The sequence below is a fragment of the Anomaloglossus baeobatrachus genome, chromosome 3 (assembly GCF_048569485.1).
Source record: "Anomaloglossus baeobatrachus isolate aAnoBae1 chromosome 3, aAnoBae1.hap1, whole genome shotgun sequence".
NCBI lineage: Eukaryota > Metazoa > Chordata > Amphibia > Anura > Aromobatidae > Anomaloglossus > Anomaloglossus baeobatrachus.
Genome location: NC_134355.1, coordinates 48,869,579 through 48,889,833, shown reverse-complemented (window position 1 = coordinate 48,889,833; position 20,255 = coordinate 48,869,579). Strand labels below are relative to the sequence as shown.

The 20,255-nt window shown below is 44.3% G+C and overlaps 1 protein-coding gene across 1 annotated transcript in view; it reads right to left on the bottom strand.

The window, feature by feature from the left end:
- Positions 1 to 20,255, bottom strand: part of EML4 (EMAP like 4) — a 214,613-nt gene that overhangs the window by 166,954 nt on the left and 27,404 nt on the right.

The window sequence follows — 20,255 nt, the reverse complement described above, 5'->3', positions numbered from 1 at the left end:
CCCCAGTCCTGTGTGCAGCCCCCCCCCCCAGTCCTGTGTGCAGCCCCCCCCCCCCAAGTCCTGTGTGCAGCCCCCCCCCCAGTCCTATGTGCAGCCCCCCCCCCAGTCCTGTGTGCAGCCCCCCCCCCCCCCCCCAGTCCTGTGTGCAGCCCCCCCCCAGTCCTGTGTGCAGCCCCCCCCCAGTCCTGTGTGCAGCCCCCCCAGTCCTGTGTGCAGCCCCCCCAGTCCTGTGTGCAGCCCCCCAGTCCTGTGTGCAGCCCCCCCCCCCAGTCCTGTGTGCAGCCCCCCCCCCCAGTCCTGTGTGCAGCCCCCCCCCCCAGTCCTGTGTGCAGCCCCCCCCCAGTCCTGTGTGCAGCCCCCCCCCCAGTCCTGTGTGCAGCCCCCCCCCAGTCCTATGTGCAGCCCCCCCCCCCAGTCCTGTGTGCAGCCCCCCCCAGTCCTGGTGCAGCCCCCCCCAGTCCTGTGTGCAGCCCCCCCAGTCCTGTGTGCAGCCCCCCCAGTCCTGTGTGCAGCCCCCCAGTCCTGTGTGCTGCCCCCCCCCCCCAGTCCTGTGTGCAGCCCCCCCCCCCCAGTCCTGTGTGCAGCCCCCCCCCCAGTCCTGTGTGCAGGCCCCCCCCCCAGTCCTGTGTGCAGCCCCCCCCAGTCCTGTGTGCAGCCCCCCCCCAGTCCTGTGTGCAGCCCCCCCAGTCTTGTGTGCAGCCCCCCCCAGTCCTAGTGTGCAGCCCCCCCCCCAGTCCTGTGTGCAGCCCCCCCCCAGTCCTGTGTGCAGCCCCCCCCAGTCCTGTGTGCAGCCCCCCCCCAGTCCTGTGTGCAGCCCCCCCCAGTGTTGTCTGTGCCTCCCCCCCCAGTGATGTCTGTGCCTCCCCCCCAGTGATGTCTGTGCCTCCCCCCAGTGATGTCTGTGCCTCCCCCCAGTGATGTCTGTGCCTCCCCCCAGTGATGTCTGTGCCTCCCCCCCAGTGATGTCTGTGCCTCCCCCCCAGTGATGTCTGTGCCTCCCCCCCCAGTGATGTCTGTGCCTCCCCCCCCAGTGATGTCTGTGCCCCAGCCCCTCCAGTGGTGTCTGTGCCCCCCCAGCCCCTCCAGTGGTGTCTGTGCCCCCAGCCCCTCCAGTGGTGTCTGTGCCCCCCAGCCCCTCCAGTGGTGTCTGTGCCCCCCAGCCCCCCTCCAGTGGTGTCTGTGCCCCCCAGCCCCCGCGTGTGGTGTCTGTGCCCCCCAGCCCCGCGTGTGGTGTCTGTGCCCCCAGCCCCGCGTGTGGTGTCTGTGCCCCCAGCCCCGCGTGTGGTGTCTGTGCCCCCAGCCCCGCGTGTGGTGTCTGTGCCCCCAGCCCCATGCCCCCAGTTAATTAATTGCTTCACCCAATATAGCAGGGTCATTTAAACATTGATAATTTTGTGCGGCCCCCCGAAGGTTGGTAGAAATTTCCAAATGGCCCCCGACAGAAAAAAGGTTCCCCACCCCTGATCTAAAGAATGGGACTAATGGCATTAATCTGTCACATTTACATTCTTCTACACGGAGGGGAAAATTCCTCAGAAGAGTCTCCTAACTCTGGAGGAAAGTGAGAGCAGATCCAGTGTCCCCGCGTCACTCCGCAGCCCCCAAGTCATGAGCGCAGTGTGGAAAACGCAGGTCAGACAAATGTGACAAGACCACCCGGCGACAGACATCAGACAGTATCACATAGGGGCCATGTCTAGAAGGCTACTTACACACATCAGTTTTTTGGCATCAGGCACACAATCTGCCGTGTGCCTGATGCAACGGATCCGGCTCACAATATGCAAAAACTGATGCGTCGGATCCTTTTTTTTTACGGATCCGGTATACCAGGTGCATCAGTTTAGTCCGGTTTTTTTGCTGGATTCACATATTTATATTATACACATATACACACACATATACATACACACACACACATACATACATACACACATACATACACATACACATATACACATACATATACACATACATATACACATACATATACACATACATACACACATACATACACACACACACATACATACATACATACATACATACATACATACATACTCACAATAAATTGGAGCATGCCAAGTTTAAAAAAAAACGGATTTGGTGGCCGCATCCGTTTTTTTGCCACATTACACCGGATCTGGCGTCCATAGGCTTCCATTGTAAATCACGCCGTATCGCGCCAATCCAGCGCGATGCGGTTTTTTTGTCAGGGACAAAAAAAAAAAGTTACAAGAGACGTTCCATCCAGCCGCCGCATTAGCCAATTACGACGGATCCGGCAAAAGCCGCATGCAACGCAAGGCCATCAGGCACAATCCGGCGCTAATACAAATCAATGGGGATAAAATGGATCCGGCGCCGGATCTGTTTTATCTGTTTTTTTTTACAGATTGTGCCTGATGGAAAAAAAAAAAAATTGGATGTGTGAAAGTAGCCTAAATCAGCAGAGAGCACACGGCTCGATAGGAAGGGGTAGGCAAAATATCCCCAAAATAGTGAAACAAGCGTGCAAATTACACACAAGGCCCAGATGATAACACTTTGGTGACGTATGTGTCGTCCGTTAAGCCCTGCTTGGGTTTGCCCCATATACGTGCACTTGGCTCAGTAGAGGGGGAGCTCACAAGTTCCTATGGGGAGAGTGCAGCAAGATGCAATATAAAAAGTATTGGTAGATGGATACTCCGGAGCCTCCACCGTACACAGGTGCTTGGCCAATCCTGCTCTTATCCTGTACTTTTTAAAGTGAATGAACAAAGCCGAAAAGTTGCCCATAGGCATTAGTGGTCACCAAAGAGGCGTTCCTCTGACCGCCATCCATCTCTCCAGACTCACTCCATACAATGCACTCTTGGCTTGACTAATATGGGGAAGATGGGGTGGGGGGTGTAAAACAAAACAAAAAAAAAAAAAAAAAACCCACCTTTCGGATCCTGCAGTCAAGATGCATAAATGTAAGGGATCTTATTACGATTTTACTGATTAAGGCTGTTTAGATCCTATAATTTAAAAAAAAAAAAAATAAAAAAAAAAGCCAAAAAAACAAGACTAAAAACGTCCATGTTTAAGGCTATGCACCCATGTTGCTTTTTCTCTGCTTTTCTGCGCAAAAAAAAAAAAAGCTGAACAAAGTTTTTTATTGCGTGTTTTTTCCTGCGTTATTTGGTGCTTTTTTTTGCAACCTCAATCACTGGGTTTCAGTACAGTACTCCTGAAATAGTTGCTGGGTCACTGACTGATGCTACAGCCAGGACCCAGCCCTTACTGCCTGTAGGCTGTCTCCGCATCGCTCCTGGCAGTTATAACCCCCTGAAGGCTGTGATCAGTGCGATCGCAGCGCGATCGCAGCATTCAGCAGGCAGGGTTAAGAATCTCATCTCTCCTTGGTGATCGGGTCCCTGGAATGCGATCACAGGGACCCAATCACTGCCATAGTAACCGTAGGATGACCCTGGGTTACTGAGCTACTGAGCCTCACACACCACATTGTATGCATGGTGTGATGTGAAGTGCTGCGCTATAATCTGCTGGAGTGATAAAGCTCTGCAGGGGATTATAGAAATGCAGGAAATAAAAACACAGAAACATGACATATTACTACTTTTTTCAGCAACAATATCTGCAAGGAAAAAAGAAGCAGAATGTGCAGCAAGTCACGATTCTCAGACTTTGCTGGGAGGCTTTTTTGATTAAAATACGCAAGGAAAAAAAAATCACATGATAAAACACGAAAAAAAACCATACCTTTAATGACGGATGTGCAGCAGTGAGAAATCAAGCTGTTACACCACATGTAAATTATGCTGGAAGTGCCCTGGAGTGGGGCGGTCTCAAGGGTAATTTGCATGTGACGCAGCAGCTTGATTTCTTACCACTGACTCGACATTTCTAGGTCTTCTCAGTCAGATACTTCGCTGCTTTCCTACAAATGCCGATCAGAAGCTTAAGAAAAATAAAACAATCCAATGGGCAGTAAAGTAATCCAGTATACGTGCGTGCACACAGGCAATTTATTATCTCCAACCGCACTTGGCGGTTGAAACTACTTACGGCTCTTGGCAGCAGCACATGCCTTGTTTACACAAAATGTGCTGGCGAGAACTTTTTTTTTTTGTGCAAACCAAAAACATCATTTTACGGGCCAGACAAAAATCGGGCAAGTGCAGGGGGCCAGACAAAAATCGGGCAAGTGCAGGGGGCCAGACAAAAATCGGGCAAGTGCAGGGGGCCAGACAAAAATCGGACAAGTGCAGGGGGCCAGACAAAAATCGGACAAGTGCAGGGGGCCAGACAAAAATCGGACAAGTGCAGGGGGCCAGACAAAAATCGGGCAAGTGCAGGGGGCCAGACAAAAATCGGGCAAGTGCAGGGGGCCAGACAAAAATCGGACAAGTGCAGGGGGCCAGACAAAAATCGGACAAGTGCAGGGGGCCAGACAAAAATCGGACAAGTGCAGGGGGCCAGACAAAAATCGGGCAAGTGCAGGGGGCCAGACAAAAATCGGGCAAGTGCAGGGGGCCAGACAAAAATCGGGCAAGTGCAGGGGGCCCTTTACCCATCAAGTGAATGAAAAAGCTCTCCTTAGCAGACAGACGCAGAGAAATCCCACTGCCGGATTAGTGAGCCTTATTCCCATGTCATCCCGTACATGTTAGCAATGTGTCACACTAAAAGACTGACAGCTTTTGATTTTAAGCTGTTGATAAATGTGGTGTAAAGCTAGACTTGTGTGGCACACCGTGTCCTCCACATCCTCCAGCGGATAATGCCCGGGCAGCACGATCCAAGGACGGCATGTCCAGTCTCGCAGACAGCTATGAAGGGCTAATGACCAGACTTTAAAGGGTAACTTCAGCTTTAAATAAACGTTATCCCAAGTAAGGGCCTCGCGGAATGGCAGACCTCTCCTGCATACACTGAGGGGTGACAAAATAGGTCAGAAATGCTTCAAGGGGTGGGTGTGTGTGTGTGTGTGTGTGTGTGTGTGTGTGTGTGTGTGTGTGTGTGTGTGTGTGTGTGTGTGTGTGTGAGATTGTACAGGAGGAGGAGGTGGTAAGCTGTGACATCAGTTATTGTGGGTGGCGGATCCTGCGTTATCTATTGTATATAGAGATGTTATCTGTCATTGTACAGGAGGCGGAAGAAGTGAGATGTGACATCAGCTATTGATGACGGATCCTGTGTTATCTATTGTATAGCATTATTTGGCCACAAAATACTGTCTGGTGACTGCTGAAAAGTCTTCTTTATAGAACATAAAGAGAGTCTAGGAGGAAGTGAGCTGTGACATCAGCTATTTTGAATGGTGGATCCTGTGCCAGCTACTGTATGTATGTATGTATATTCATGTGTTAGTCATTGTAAAGGAGGAGAAGTTAAGCTGTGACGTCAGCTATTGTGAATGGTGGATCCTGTGCTATATACTGTATATAGTGGTGTTAGTCACTATACAGGAGGAGGTGAGCTGTGATATCACCTATTGCCTATGCCATCTACTGTATATATAGAGGCATTATCAGTCATTGTACAGGAGGAGGTGGTGAGCTGTGACATTGTGAATGGTGGATCCTTTGTTCTCCTGTATACAGAGGTCAGTCATTGTACAGGAGGAGGTGAGCCTTCTGTGTCATTTACATACACATATATATATATATATATATATATATATATATATATATATATATATATATATATATATATATATATATATATATATATATATATATATATATATATATATATATATAATCAGTAATTGTACAGGAGGAAGAGGTGAGCTGTGATAGCTATTGTGAATGGTAGATCTGGTGTTATCTACTGTAAATACAGGCATCTGTCATTGTACAAGAAATGGAGGTGGTGACCTTTGACATACCCTATTGTGAATGGTGGCTCCTGTGTTATCTACTGTACCTAGAGTTTATCAGTAATTGTACAAGAGGAGGAGGTGAGTTGTGATAAAGCTATTATGAATGGAGGATCCTGTGCCATTACTGCATATAGAGGTGTTATGAGTCATTGTACAGGAGGAGGTGGTGGTGAGCTGTGCCATCACATTTAGTGCAAAGTGGACCCTGTGTTACCCATTTTATCCACATAATACGGTCTTATGATATGGAGACTGCTGAAAAGTCTTCTGAACGGGAACATGACGTGTGAGTCTAGTATAAGGCCTAGTGGAGGGGGAGAATATCACAAGTTTTCGGAATTTCTTTGATATATTGTAACATGGAAAATTTAACAAAAAAAAAAAAAAAACCCCAATAAGCCATGAAACTTATTTACGTTTTAACATAAAGCAGCAGATATATACAATGTGATTTATACAGGCGGCTTCATATAATGGACGGCTGCGTTCGCGCCTCCAACAATCCAGAGATGTAACAAAACATGAGGTGTGGCAGAGAATAGAGGGATTAGCAAATATCATGACATCCCATATCCAGTGTTAAGTCTCTGCTGTCACGCTGCTCCGCGGCTAGAAACCCTATCCAGTAGTGCGCAAGTGTTATATCTGGCACCAGAGGACGAGCACAACAAAAGCCAATATTTTCAGACAAGAAGTCGAATTTTTTTTTTTTTTAACACTAACTTACTCCAAAAAACACAATCCACCTATGAAGCAAGCCCAAGAGACTCAAAGACCGACCACCCCCCCAAATAGCACATCACTGATAGTCATCTTCATGGGTAGGGAGATACCGGTCCACATAATGCAGCCAGAATAAAGGCAATCCCTGACTCAGGAATCCTGTAGGAGCCGCGGCCAGGGAGGATTACCTCTGTAAAGCCGAGCGATTCCAGAGCAAGGTAAAGAATTTTGATGATGTGATAGGCATTTTGTACACATTAAAATGCAGAAAATCTCAGAATCGTGGAATGGAAGGAAACAAATGGTTTGTGAACGCGTTCCTGGACTAACAATGGATGTACACCACAGCCCTTACATAACGAGGATAGCACTAAGCATGGCTGGATTCTCACTGCTAATGTATTTTTATTAACCATGGAGATGATGTCTTTGCAGATCAGCCATCGGATTAAATGAATGGAAAATCCAATATTAACAGATTTTTAATTATATATATATACACACACACATGTATGTATGTATGTATGTATGTATGTATGTATGTATGTATGTATGTATGTATGTATGTATGTATGTATGTATGTACACACATATACACACACACATATACACACACACATATACACACACACATATACATACACACATATACACACACACACATACATACACACATATAAAAAGGGCGAGCGGGGGGGGGGCGGAAAAAGGGCGAGCGGGGGGGCGGAAAAAAGGGCGAGCGGGGGGGGGGTGCGGGAAAAAGGGCGAGCGGGGGGGGGGTGCGGGGAAAAAGGGGCGAGCGGGGGGGGGTGCGGGAAAAAAGGGCTAAAAGGGCCAGCAGGGGAGCGGAAAAAGGGCTAAAAAGGGCCAGCAGGGGAGCGGAAAAAGAGCGAAAAAGGGCCAGCAGGGGAGCGGAAAAAGAGCGAAAAAGGGCCAGCAGGGGAGCGGAAAAGGGCGCGACTATTTAAGACTATTTAATGATTAATACAAATCTATTTCAAGTAAATAAACGTTGGCATTGACTGACCGCAGAGATCTTTAAGAAAACTATGTGTAATTGAGACAAAAGTATATTGAAATGGCAGCAACGTTTCATTTTACAAACAATGGCTGAAACAGTAAGGCCTTGTGCGCACTAGGCGTTTTTGCCGCGTTTTTAGCGGCGTTTACCGCGTTTTTGTGCTGAAAACGCAGTGACATTGCTTCCCCAGCAATGTCAATGGGTTTTCAGAAGTGCTGTCTGCACACAGCGTTTTTTTTTAGCTGCGTTTTTGTGGTGACCACAAAAACGCAGCATGTCAATTATTTCTGCGTTTTTCACTGCGTTTTTCACCCATTGAGTTCAATGAGATGTTCAAAAACGCAATGAAAAAGGCACATTGCAAATATAGCTGCGTTTCTATGACTAAAAACGCAGCTATAAACGCAAGGGGTGGGCAGTACAGTGACGTGTACAGGAAGAGGATTCCTTCTGTTGGTAAACACAGAAGCATGAATCCTCCCGGTACAGTCACCGCTGCGTCCACCTCCCGTCCTGTGCATGTCAGCTCCGTGCGGCGCCATGTCTGGGCGGGAGGTGGAGGCAGCGGCGAAAACCAAAGTGAACAGTAGAAAAAAAAAATGTCATATATACTCACCTGTCTGCAGGGTCCCGGTGCCATGTCCGCTCCTGTCCCGGTCCCGCCGCTCTGGCTGTGTGCAGTCTCCCCGGGGCAGGACCTTGCTTGCAGGACCTGGCGGTGGATCACCTGATGCAGTCACCTGACGCATCAGCTGATCGTAGTCTTGCCGGCTTTTTCGCGCCCGGCCGGCATCAGCTGATCCTGCCGTCAGGGGACTTCATCAGCTGATTACCGGCAGCTCCGGCAGCGATGGGCCAGGATCAGACTCTCATCCGATCGCTGCAAGAGCTGCCGGTAATCAGCACATAAGTGAGTATTATTTTTTTTTTCTACTGATGCATCAGCTGATTGTATAACCGGCTTTTATACAATCAGCTGCTGTGTTATGTGATTCAGGCGCTTGAACCTGACACATCATCTGATCGCTTTGCCTTCCAGCAAACCGATCAGATGATATTGGATCCGGATTGGACGGCGCGGGACCCTGACCCAGGATTACTGCGGAGGGGGGTTTATTTCAATAAAGATGGAGTCACTAATTGTGTTGTGTTTTATTTCTAATAAAAATATTTTTCTGTGTGTTTTTTTTTTTTTTTTTATCATTACTAGAAATTCATGGTGGCCATGTCTAATATTGGCGTGACACCATGAATTTCGGTCTTAGGGCTAGCTGATAATATACAGCTAGCCCTAACTCCATTATTACCTAGCTAGCCACCCGGCTTCAGGGCAGCTGGAAGAGTTGGATACAGCGCCAGAAGATGGCGCTTCTATGAAAGCGCCATTTTCTGGGGTGGCTGCGGACTGCAATTCGCAGTGGGGGTGCCCAGAGATCTTGGGCACCCTGCACTGTGGATTCCAATCCCCAGCTGCCTAGTTGTACCCGGCTGGACTCAAAAATTAGGCGAAGCCCACGTCATTTTTTTTTTTTTTTTTTAATTATTTCATGAAATTCATGAAATAATTAAAAAAAAAGGGCTTCTCTATATTTTTGGTTCCCAGCCGGGTACAAATAGGCAGCTGGGGGTTGGGGGCAGCCCGTACCTGCCTGCTGTACCCGGCTAGCATACAAAAATATGGCGAAGCCCATGTCATTTTTTTTTTCTTTTTGGGCAAAAAACTGCATACACTAGTGAATGGAGGATGCTGAGCCTTGTAGTTCTGCAGCTGCTGTCTGCTCTCCTGCATACACTAGTTCTGCAGCTGTCTGCTCTCCTGCATACAATGAACATTTTGAAGAAGGAAATGACAGACCTTTTTTTTTTTTTCATCAACAATCTTTAATGGCATTGTGCACTGATTAAAAACGCAGTGAGCAAAAACGCAGCAAAAAACGCACCAAATCGCGGCAAAAACGCATGCGTTTTTGCCGCGTTTTTTTAGCCGCGGGTGCGTTTTTAGAGACAAAAACGCAGCGTGAAAAAAACGCCTAGTGCGCACATACCCTAACGCTCCTTTGAAGAGGCATTTTGCCCTGAATGTCGGCCGTCCTGACGCTGGACCTACAGGGCTGCAGTTTGGGGATTCCATATTCCCCTTTATCAGAGTCTCACAATTATAGAGTTTCAAAAGTGAAATTGAATTAGGGATGGAATATTTAGCGTCGAGCCCAAAGTTTGCTGCCAATAGCAGGAGCCTGTTTATTGCTGGCCTTCGTCCTGATGGCCTGGTCTTCCTCCAAACCACTTGAAAAAGTTGTTTTTGGTTATTTTGTCTCATTCCAACCCGAAAAAAAAAAAAAAATTTCTTCTTTTTTTTTTTTTTACCACCACTTCTAAACTAAGAAATCAAGACTTGGCTCGTCAGACTGATTCTCTAGGTTACTCATTGGTGCAGACACTTTAGTAATCACAGATTGCCGGACACTAAAGCTCACGGGACCACGAATCAATCACTGCCCACTCCAAAGAAAATCAGACTCCTGCATAAAAAAGTGACAGCGCCAACAATTTTCTATAGCGCAAGTCAGAAGACGACCACTTTCCACACGCTCAGTTTCCAACGCAAGAAGAGCAATGTCAAAGGACGTGAAAGGGTCATGGTGAACCGCTCCTAAACATTGGAAACCGGCTGCCGAAAGATGGAAAATACTGAATATAAAAAATGTACAAAGTAAAGGAGGAGACCAAGGATGGAATCGCTAGGATTGTGTGCGCCTTAGTTCAATCACGTCCCTTACAATCTTGTTTCAGCTGCAGCAGGAGCCTCCCCCCTTTTCCACAGAATGTCAGCATAGGACAGGAGTTAGCAAATACAGCACTGGGCTAATTCAGACAGTCCAATAGTTTTAATGGAACGAAACTGGGCATGCTCGGCCGCAGCTCCATTAAAAAAAGAGGTGCTTCACTACTTATTTTTCCAAGCCACATCGATAATATTAATTATTATTATATTATTATTATAATAAATTTTATTCACTTACATAGTGCTATTAATTCCACAGCGCTTTCCATACATTGTGAGCCCCAATGGGGACAGTGTTGCCAATATAGAGTCCCTATCTATATGTTTTTGGAGTGTGGGAGGAAACCCACGCAAACACAGGGAGAACATACAAACTCCTTGCAGATGGTGCCCTTGGTGGGATTTGAACCCAGGACCCCAGCGCTGCAAGACTGCAGTGCTAACCACTGAGCCACCCCAATATAATGTTGAGAAACAAGGTTTCTTTCAAATACTTTGCGGTGAGTGGCGCTATTGCGGTCCACTCATCCTCTTCTTGTGACACCCCCCCCCCCCCTCTCCGGGCTTTGTGACCTCTGATGTTCAGGGAGGTCACGTCAACTTCCAGTTGACCTGACATCACAGCAGCCGTTCCCAGTATGAGTGACTGGGCGGCGATTCACCGCTCAGTACAGCCCAGTATCACTCGTGCGTTCTCTCTCTCAAGAGCGCGCACAAGCAGGAGCTGATGCTGGGCTAGTATGAGCGGTGAAACTCCGCCCACAGTCCAGTCACTGAGACCTGGGACCGGACTGCCTGTGATGTCAGGTCAACTGGAAGGTGACGTGACATCACCAGACATCAGAGGTCAAGAGAAGGGGGATGAGTGGACCGCAATAGCGCCACTCACAGGCACTATTGCCAACACATGGTATTTGAGAGAAACCTTGATTCTCATATCGATGGGGCTTGTAAAAATAAGTAGTGAACAAACCCTTTCCAGAAAGGAATCTCAACCTATCATTTGTGGAAATGCGTTAAAGTGGGCCCCCGCTTACAAAAGCCGTAACCCTTGAAGATGCTATTGCATGGTGTCTCCCACTCTCCTGACCGGTATTACAAGAGTATATTCGCATGCAACAGAAATAAGATGTGAAGCTACCCGAAACACACAAACCCAACCGGTTCTTGTTCACATCAATGGTGACTGCCGAATAAGCAGCCATCACGACACGCCTCAGGCACCAGCTTACCTCACTCCTCAACAAAAGATTGGGCATGTTAAAATCCAACATGCCCAATCACTTATTTTTTATGTAGGGTTGTGGAGTGGATTGAATCTACAGGCGCCCCATGCAGATAACATAGTTGGCAGGTCCCACTTATATGGGACAATTTAGCCAACTTGTCCCTCAAGTGTATGGTCAGTTTTAAAGATCGGAAGGCAAAAGGAATAAAGGAATCAGAAGGTGATATATACCAGGAGGTTGGCAGTAATATAGGGATGGGGTGGGGGGGGGGGAGAGGCGGGGGGTGTCACTACAAGAAAATCCGATAACAGCGCACACTGAATATCTTTACAGCAGCTCACATTACTTTTAACACGTTTATGAAAACATTACTTTCCCTGGCATGTCAAGTCCAAAAACCAGAAAAACTGGTCCAAGATATAATCCTTTTACTGCAGCACTTTACCAGACATCATTAGAAGCTTTAAAAACCATTAAAAAGTACAGAAACCTTTAAAAAATAAGATTCCCCTAAAAAAAAAAAAGGTAAAAAAAATGAAAAGACCCTGAAAAGGGAAAAGAAATCACTTAAAACACCGAAAAGACCTAAAAACAAAATCAACCCTTAGTCTCTTACTTTTCTTTGGTATGAAAGGGAATCTGTCATTAGGAGTTATCACCTAATGTGACAGCATCATAGGGTACAGAGTCTTCGATTACAGCAATGAGTCACTTGTTGTCCTGCAGCTTGGATAAAAATCACTGTTTTATCAGCAGGAGATTATCACTACAGTACTAGAAAACCTGCTGCAATGTAGGCCAACCCCACACCTTATTGGTAGCTTCCTGCCTGTGCAGTGTACATAGAAAATGTGTCTATCTATATCTCTATATACATACACACACACACACACACACACACACACACACACACACACACCAAAAGTTTGATCACACCTTCTCATCTCTAGAACAATTGTTAAGAGGAGACTTTGTGCAGCAGCCTTCATGGTAAAATAGCTGTTAGGAAACCACTGCTAAGGACAGGCAACAAGCAGAAGAGACTTGTTTGGGCTAAAGAAGACAAGGAATGGACATTAGACCAGTGGAAATCTGTGCTTTGGTCTGATGAGTCCAAATTTGAGATCTTTGGATCCAACCACCGTGTCTTTGTAGAAAAGGTGAATGGATGGACTCTACATGGCTGGTTCCCACCGTGAAGCATGGAGGAGGAGATGTGATGGTGTGGGGGTGGGGGGCTTTGCTGGTGACAATGTTGGGGATTTATTCAAAATTGAAGGCATACTGAACCAGCATGGCTACCACAGCATCTTGCAGCGGCGTGCTATTCCATCCGGTTTGCGTTTAGTTGGACCATCATTTATTTTTCAACAGGACAGTGACCCCAAACACACCTCCAGGCTGTGTAAGGGCTATTTGACTAAGAAGGAGAGTGATGGGGTGCTACGCCAGATGACCTGGTCTCCACAGTCACCAGACCTGAACCCAATCGAGATGGTTTGGGGTGAGCTGGACCACAGAGTGAAGGGAAAAGGGCCAACAAGTGCTAAGCATCTCTGGGAACTCCTTCAAGACTGTTGGAAAACCATTTCCGGTGACTACTACCTCTTGAAGCTCATCAAGAGAATGCCAAGAGTGTGCAAAGCAGTAATCAAAGCAAAAGGTGGCTACTTTGAAGAACCTAGAATATAAGACATATTTTCAGTTGTTTCACACTTTAAGCATTTCATTCCACATGTTTTCATTCATAGTTTTGATGCCTTCAATGTGAATCTACAATTTTCAGAGTCCTGAACATAAAGAAAACTCTTTGAATGAGACGTTGTGTTCAAACTTTTGGTCTGTACTGTATAAATATAATACAGTTAGGTCCAGAAATCTTTGGACAGTGACACAATTTTGGCGAGTTGGGCTCTGCATGCCACCACATTGGATTTGAAATGAAATCTCTACAACAGAATTCAAGTGCAGATTGTAACGTTTAATTTGAAGGTTTGAACAAAAATATCTGATAGAAATTGTAGGAATTGTGCACATTTCTTTACAAACACTCCACATTTTAGGAGGTCAAAAGTAATTGGACAAATAAACCAAAGCCAAAACAAAATATTTTTATTTTCAATATTTTGTTGTGAATACTTTGGAGGCAATCACTGCCTTAAGTCTGGAACCCATGGACATCACCAAACGCTGGGTTTCCTCCTTCTTAATGCTTTGCCAGGCCTTTACAGCCGCAGCCTTCAGGTCTTGCTTGTTTGTGGGTCTTTCCGTCTTAAGTCTGGATTTGAGCAAGTGTAATGCATGCTCAATTGGGTTAAGATCTGGTGATTGACTTGGCCATTGCAGAATGTTCCACTTTTTTGCACTCATGAACTCCTGGGTAGCTTTGGCTGTATGCTTGGGGTCATTGTCCATCTGTACTATGAAGCGCCGTCCGATCAACTTTGCGGCATTTGGCTGAATCTGGGCTGAAAGTATATCCCGGTACACTTCAGAATTCATCCGGCTACTCTTGTCTGCTGTTATGTCATCAATAAACACAAGTGACCCAGTGCCATTGAAAGCCATGCATGCCCATGCCATCACGTTGCCTCCACCATGTTTTACAGAGGATGTAGTGTGCCTTGGATCATGTGCCGTTCCCTTTCTTCTCCAAACTTTTTTCTTCCCATCATTCTGGTACAGGTTGATCTTGGTCTCATCTGTCCATAGAATACTTTTCCAGAACTGAGCTGGCTTCATGAGGTGTTTTTCAGCAAATGTAACTCTGGCCTGTCTATTTTTGGAATTGATGAATGGTTTGCATCTAGATGTGAACCCTTTGTATTTACTTTCATGGAGTCTTCTCTTTACTGTTAACTTAGAGACAGATACACCTACTTCACTGAGAGTGTTCTGGACTTCAGTTGAGGTTGTGAACGGGTTCTTCTTCAGCAAAGAAAGTATGCGGCGATCATCCACCACTGTTGTCATCCGTGGACGCCCAGGCCTTTTTGAGTTCCCAAGCTCACCAGTCAATTCCTTTTTTCTCAGAATGTACCCGACTGTTGATTTTGCTACTCCAAGCATGTCTGCTATCTGATGGACTTCTTTTTTTTCAGCCTCAGGATGTTCTGCTTCATCTCAATTGAGAGTTCCTTAGACCGCATGTTGTCTGGTCACAGCAACAGCTTCCAAATGCAAAACCACACACCTGTAATCAACCCCAGACCTTTTAACTACTTCATTGATTACAGGTTAACGAGGGAGACGCCTTCAGAGTTAATTGCAGCCCTTAGAGTCCCTTATCCAATTACTTTTGGTCCCTTGAAAAAGGAGGCTATGCATTACAGAGCTATGATTCCTAAACACTTTCTCCGATTTGGATGTGAAAACTCTCATATTGCAGCTGGGAGTGTGCACTTTCAGCCCATATTATATATATAATTGTATTTCTGAACATGTTTTTGTAAACAGCTAAAATAACAAAACTTGTGTCACTGTCCAAATATTTCTGGACCTAACTGTATATATTATATCGATAGGTATAATAAGAAATATATAGATCCATATACCGTAATATATATATTATATATATATATATATATATATATATATATTTTATACACACATCTATAATATACGGTATATGTATATTTAACAATCTATATCTATAATAAAAATCTATAGAATATATATTTTTATTATATATATATATATATATATATATATATATATATATATATATATTATACATTATATACATATATAATAAAAAATATATATTCTATAGATTTTTACTATAGATATATATTTTGTTATAGATACACATCTATAATATACGGTGTATGTATGTGTGTGTATATATATGCGTGTGTGTGTATATATATATATATATATATATATATATATATATATATATATATATATGTATCATGCATGCATATGCACACTGATTATATATATATATATATATATATATACACACATACATACACACACGCATATATATACACACACATACATACACCGTATATTATAGATGTGTATCTATAACAAAATATATATCTATAGTAAAATCTATAGAATATATATTTTTTATTATATATGTATATAATGTATAGTAAATATATATATAATAAAAATATATATTCTATAGATTTTTATTATAGATATAGATTGTTAAATATACATATACCGTATATTATAGATGTGTGTATAAAATATAGATGTGTGTATAAAATATATTATATATATATATATATATATATATATACACATATATATATACACATATACAGTGCCTACAAGTAGTATTCAACCCCCTGCAGATTTAGCAGGTTTACACATTCGGAATTAACTTGGCATTGTGACATTTGGACTGTAGATCAGCCTGGAAGTGTGAAATGCACTGCAGCAAAAAAGGATGTTATTTCTTTTTTTCTTTTTTTTTTTTTAAATTGAGAAAAGTTTATTTAGAGGATCATTTATTATTCAACCCCTCAAACCACAAGAATTCTGTTTGGTTCCCCTACAGTATTAAGAAGTATTTCAGGCACAAAGAACAATAAGCTTCACATGTTTGGATTAATTATCTCTTTTTCTAGCCTTTTCTGACTAATTAAGACCCTCCCCAAACTTGTGAACAGCACTCATACATGGTCAACATGGGAAAGACAAAGGAGCATTCCAAGGCCATCAGAGACAAGATAGTGGAGGGTCACAAGGCTGGCAAGGGGTACAAAACCCTTTCCAAGGAGTTGGGCCTACCTGTCTCCACTGTTGGGAGCATCATCCGGAAGTGGAAGGCTTATGGAACTACTGTTAGCCTTACACGGCCTGGACAGCCTTTGAAAGTTTCCACCCGTGCCGAGGCCAGGCTTGTCCGAAGAGTCAAGGCTAACCCAAGGACAACAAGGAAGGAGCTCCGGGAAGATCTCATGGCAGTGGGGACATTGGTTTCAGTCAATACCATAAGTAACGTACTCCACCGCAATGGTCTCCGTTCCAGACGAGCCCGTAAGGTACCTTTACTTTCAAAGCGTCATGTCAAGGCTCGTCTACAGTTTGCTCATGATCACTTGGAGGACTCTGAGACAGACTGGTTCAAGGTTCTCTGGTCTGATGAGACCAAGATCGAGATCTTTGGTGCCAACCACACACGTGACGTTTGGAGACTGGATGGCACTGCATACGACCCCAAGAATACCATCCCTACAGCAAAGCATGGTGGTGGCAGCATCATGCTGTGGGGCTGTTTCTCAGCCAAGGGGCCTGGCCATCTGGTCCGCATCCATGGGGAGATGGATAGCACGGCCTACCTGGAGATTTTGGCCAAGAACCTCCGCTCCTCCATCAAGGATCTTAAGATGGGTCGTCATTTCATCTTCCAACAAGACAACGACCCAAAGCACACAGCCAAGAAAACCAAGGCCTGGTTCAAGAGGGAAAAAATCAAGGTGTTGCAGTGGCCTAGTCAGTCTCCTGACCTTAACCCAATTGAAAACTTGTGGAAGGAGCTCAAGATTAAAGTCCACATGAGACACCCAAAGAACCTAGATAACTTGGAGAAGATCTGCATGGAGGAGTGGGCCAAGATAACTCCAGAGACCTGTGCCGGCCTGATCAGGTCTTATAAAAGACGATTATTAGCTGTAATTGCAAACAAGGGTTATTCCACAAAATATTAAACCTAGGGGTTGAATAATAATTGACCCACACTTTTATGTTGAAAATTTATTAAAATTTAACTGAGCAACATAACTTGTTGGTTTGTAAGATTTATGCATCTGTTAATAAATCCTGCTCTTGTTTGAAGTTTGCAGGCTCTACCTTATTTGCATCTTATCAAACCTGCTAAATCTGCAGGGGGTTGAAGACTACTTGTAGGCACTGTATATAATATATATAATATATAATATATATATATATATATATATATATATATATATATATATATATATATATATATATATATACACACACACACACACACACATTTATTACACATACACACACATATACATATACATATCTCATTTATATATGAGAGTATATAATATTTTCTTTTTTTCTTTTCTTTCTCACTCCCAGGTTGTAATTGCTGTGAAGTGATGCAGCGCCTGGAATCAATCAGGACAGTTTGGCATTTCTAGAATTCCGCATTGTGCCATTCCTCTTATTCCTCCTGGTAATGTATAAAGTGACCGCTATAAACTCCAATAACTGAGCAGTGTCAGACACCCGCCTCACTGAAAAATATTTCCAGGAAGAACTACAGGAATAGCGCAAACAAAATTTTTGTAAGTATTTACTAAAAACAGGTATGACTGGAGAGGTCTAATAAAGCGCGACGTTCTAAAATGGTGCTGTGGTGAAAACGGAAACCGGTCTTACCAAAACGTTTTAGTGGCTAAATTGTGTGCCGCCTGGTTTAATGTAACACAACAGAACAAAGTCAAACACTTATATGCCCGTGTGCATGATGTGGACTTTAGTCGTGTGAAGGGACGGTCTTCACATAATGCATATTCCGTGTCCATAAATTAAGAGGATTAAAGCGAACCATGGATTTCAAAGCTGCGGGATTAACCAGCTTTATTGTGATTTATGCTCTTTTTACATAAATGTATTAAACCAGCGCTAATAAAGACAATGAAAAGAGCAATAAAACAAAGATTGTTTATTATGATCCTATATGAGCAAAAAAAAAAAAAAAAATTAAATAAATGGTGCTGATCTGTACCCAGGAGCAGACCCTGACCCAGCTGCGCCTCACTCCGTTCACAGCTTACATCCGGCCACTATTGCTTTACCACATGATCGTTAAGGGTGGGGGAGGTGGGTTTTAGACTCCTACCTATCTTACACTCTAGGGTTAGGTCACCAATATGTGTAGAGGGGAAAGACCCTTTAAAAGGGAATTTGTCAGCAGGTTTTTGCTATGTAATCTGAAGACAGAATACTGCATCGGTTAAAACACAGAATTCAGGGATTCCTGACTTGTCAGGGTTCAATCTGTTGATTATTTGGTATGCTTGTTTAACAAGCAGTCTGGTACGCCCCCTGCTGTGATTGACGCCTCATTGTCAATGTGCAATCTCTATAGAGAGCCTGGTGATAGCAGGGGCAGCTCTCAGTTCTGCTACATGGCTAAATATTAAAATTCTGATTATGTCAGAACGGCTGCACCCAGTAAACTAAGTGATACATCATTGGCTTCAGGATCTCTTTGCCTACATCATTCTGCTTTCAAAAGAGGTAGCAAAAACCTGCTGACAGATTCCCTTTAAGTGTCTATGAGCAGCTATAGTCTTGCGTTAGATGAAAGTTGCCCGAACCCTCCAGTTTCGGCTGTGTATGTAGGGTGGACATGGAGGAGGGGGATATGATCTTTCAACTCTACCACATCAACAATGGACAGGAGAATTATTATCATAGCGGCATTTACTCCATGGCGCTTTACATGTGATAGGGGTACACATAATAGGGATAAGTACAATAATCATAAACAATACAAGGGCTCACAGTCTACAAGAATGGAGGATGTCACCACGCACCGTCCTTAACTTTGAAAGGACAAGCTGCTGGGTACAGAAAAGAATTTTACACTCACATCAACTGTGAGAAATTAACAAGTGAAGGGTTTTGGTAGCTTAAAAAGGGAATCGGTCATTAAGAAAAAACCCCTATGGCTACGCAGGTCTTTAAAAGCTTAATCCATTGATGACTTTATAGCTTTTATCTGTTGCTGCATATAGCCTTTATCTGTTGCTGCAGTCCCCAGAAATTGGTGTTCTAATATGCAAATGAGGCATTAAGCTCTCTGGGCATGGCAGACTACTTAAAGGGATTGTTCCCTGCACAATGTAGGGCTCTTTATGCTGAATGCTGGCTCACAGTAATTTCCTTGACTGATGTCACACACACTTTGAGCTATAATACATCAAGCGAAAGACACTGGTGCTGGGCGGGTAAACAACCCTGGGAGGTGGAGGCTTGTGAAGTGCTTTGTCACACCCAGAGCACCTAACACCTCGTAGATGGATTAAACAGCAGATTTATTGGAAATGCAGTATCAGATAGAAGATATGAAAGCCATTATCAAAGTTTGGGGAGGGGTTGATCTTCCAAAACAGATTCCCTTTAAAAAAGGAGTCAATATATAAATATTCTAAAAATATAATATATATATATAAATATTCTAAAAATATAATATATATATAAATATTCTAAAAATATAATATATATCTCTAGACAGTTTGGGAAAGGTTTCTGGTTCATGAACCTTCAATTCTCAATGGAGCTCGGCAGCAGTCCGAGCAGCCTGCCATCCGCACATTCCTCTCTCCCCATTGAGAACATGCTCAGAGGTCTCCGCAATGGAGAGAGGAATATGCGGATGGCAGGCTGCACTTGATTCCTAAAGGGATCCATTGACCCCTCTTCCAGATATTCTCCATTCTTCCTCTTCCCCAGTACTCTCCATTGCGGAGACCTCTGAGCATGTTCTCAATGGGGAGAGTACTGGGGAAGAGGAAGAATGGAGAATATCTGGAAGAGGGGGTCAATGGATCCCTTTAGGAATCAAGTGCAGCCTGCCATCCGCATATTCCTCTCTCCACAATTGAGAATACTGGGGGT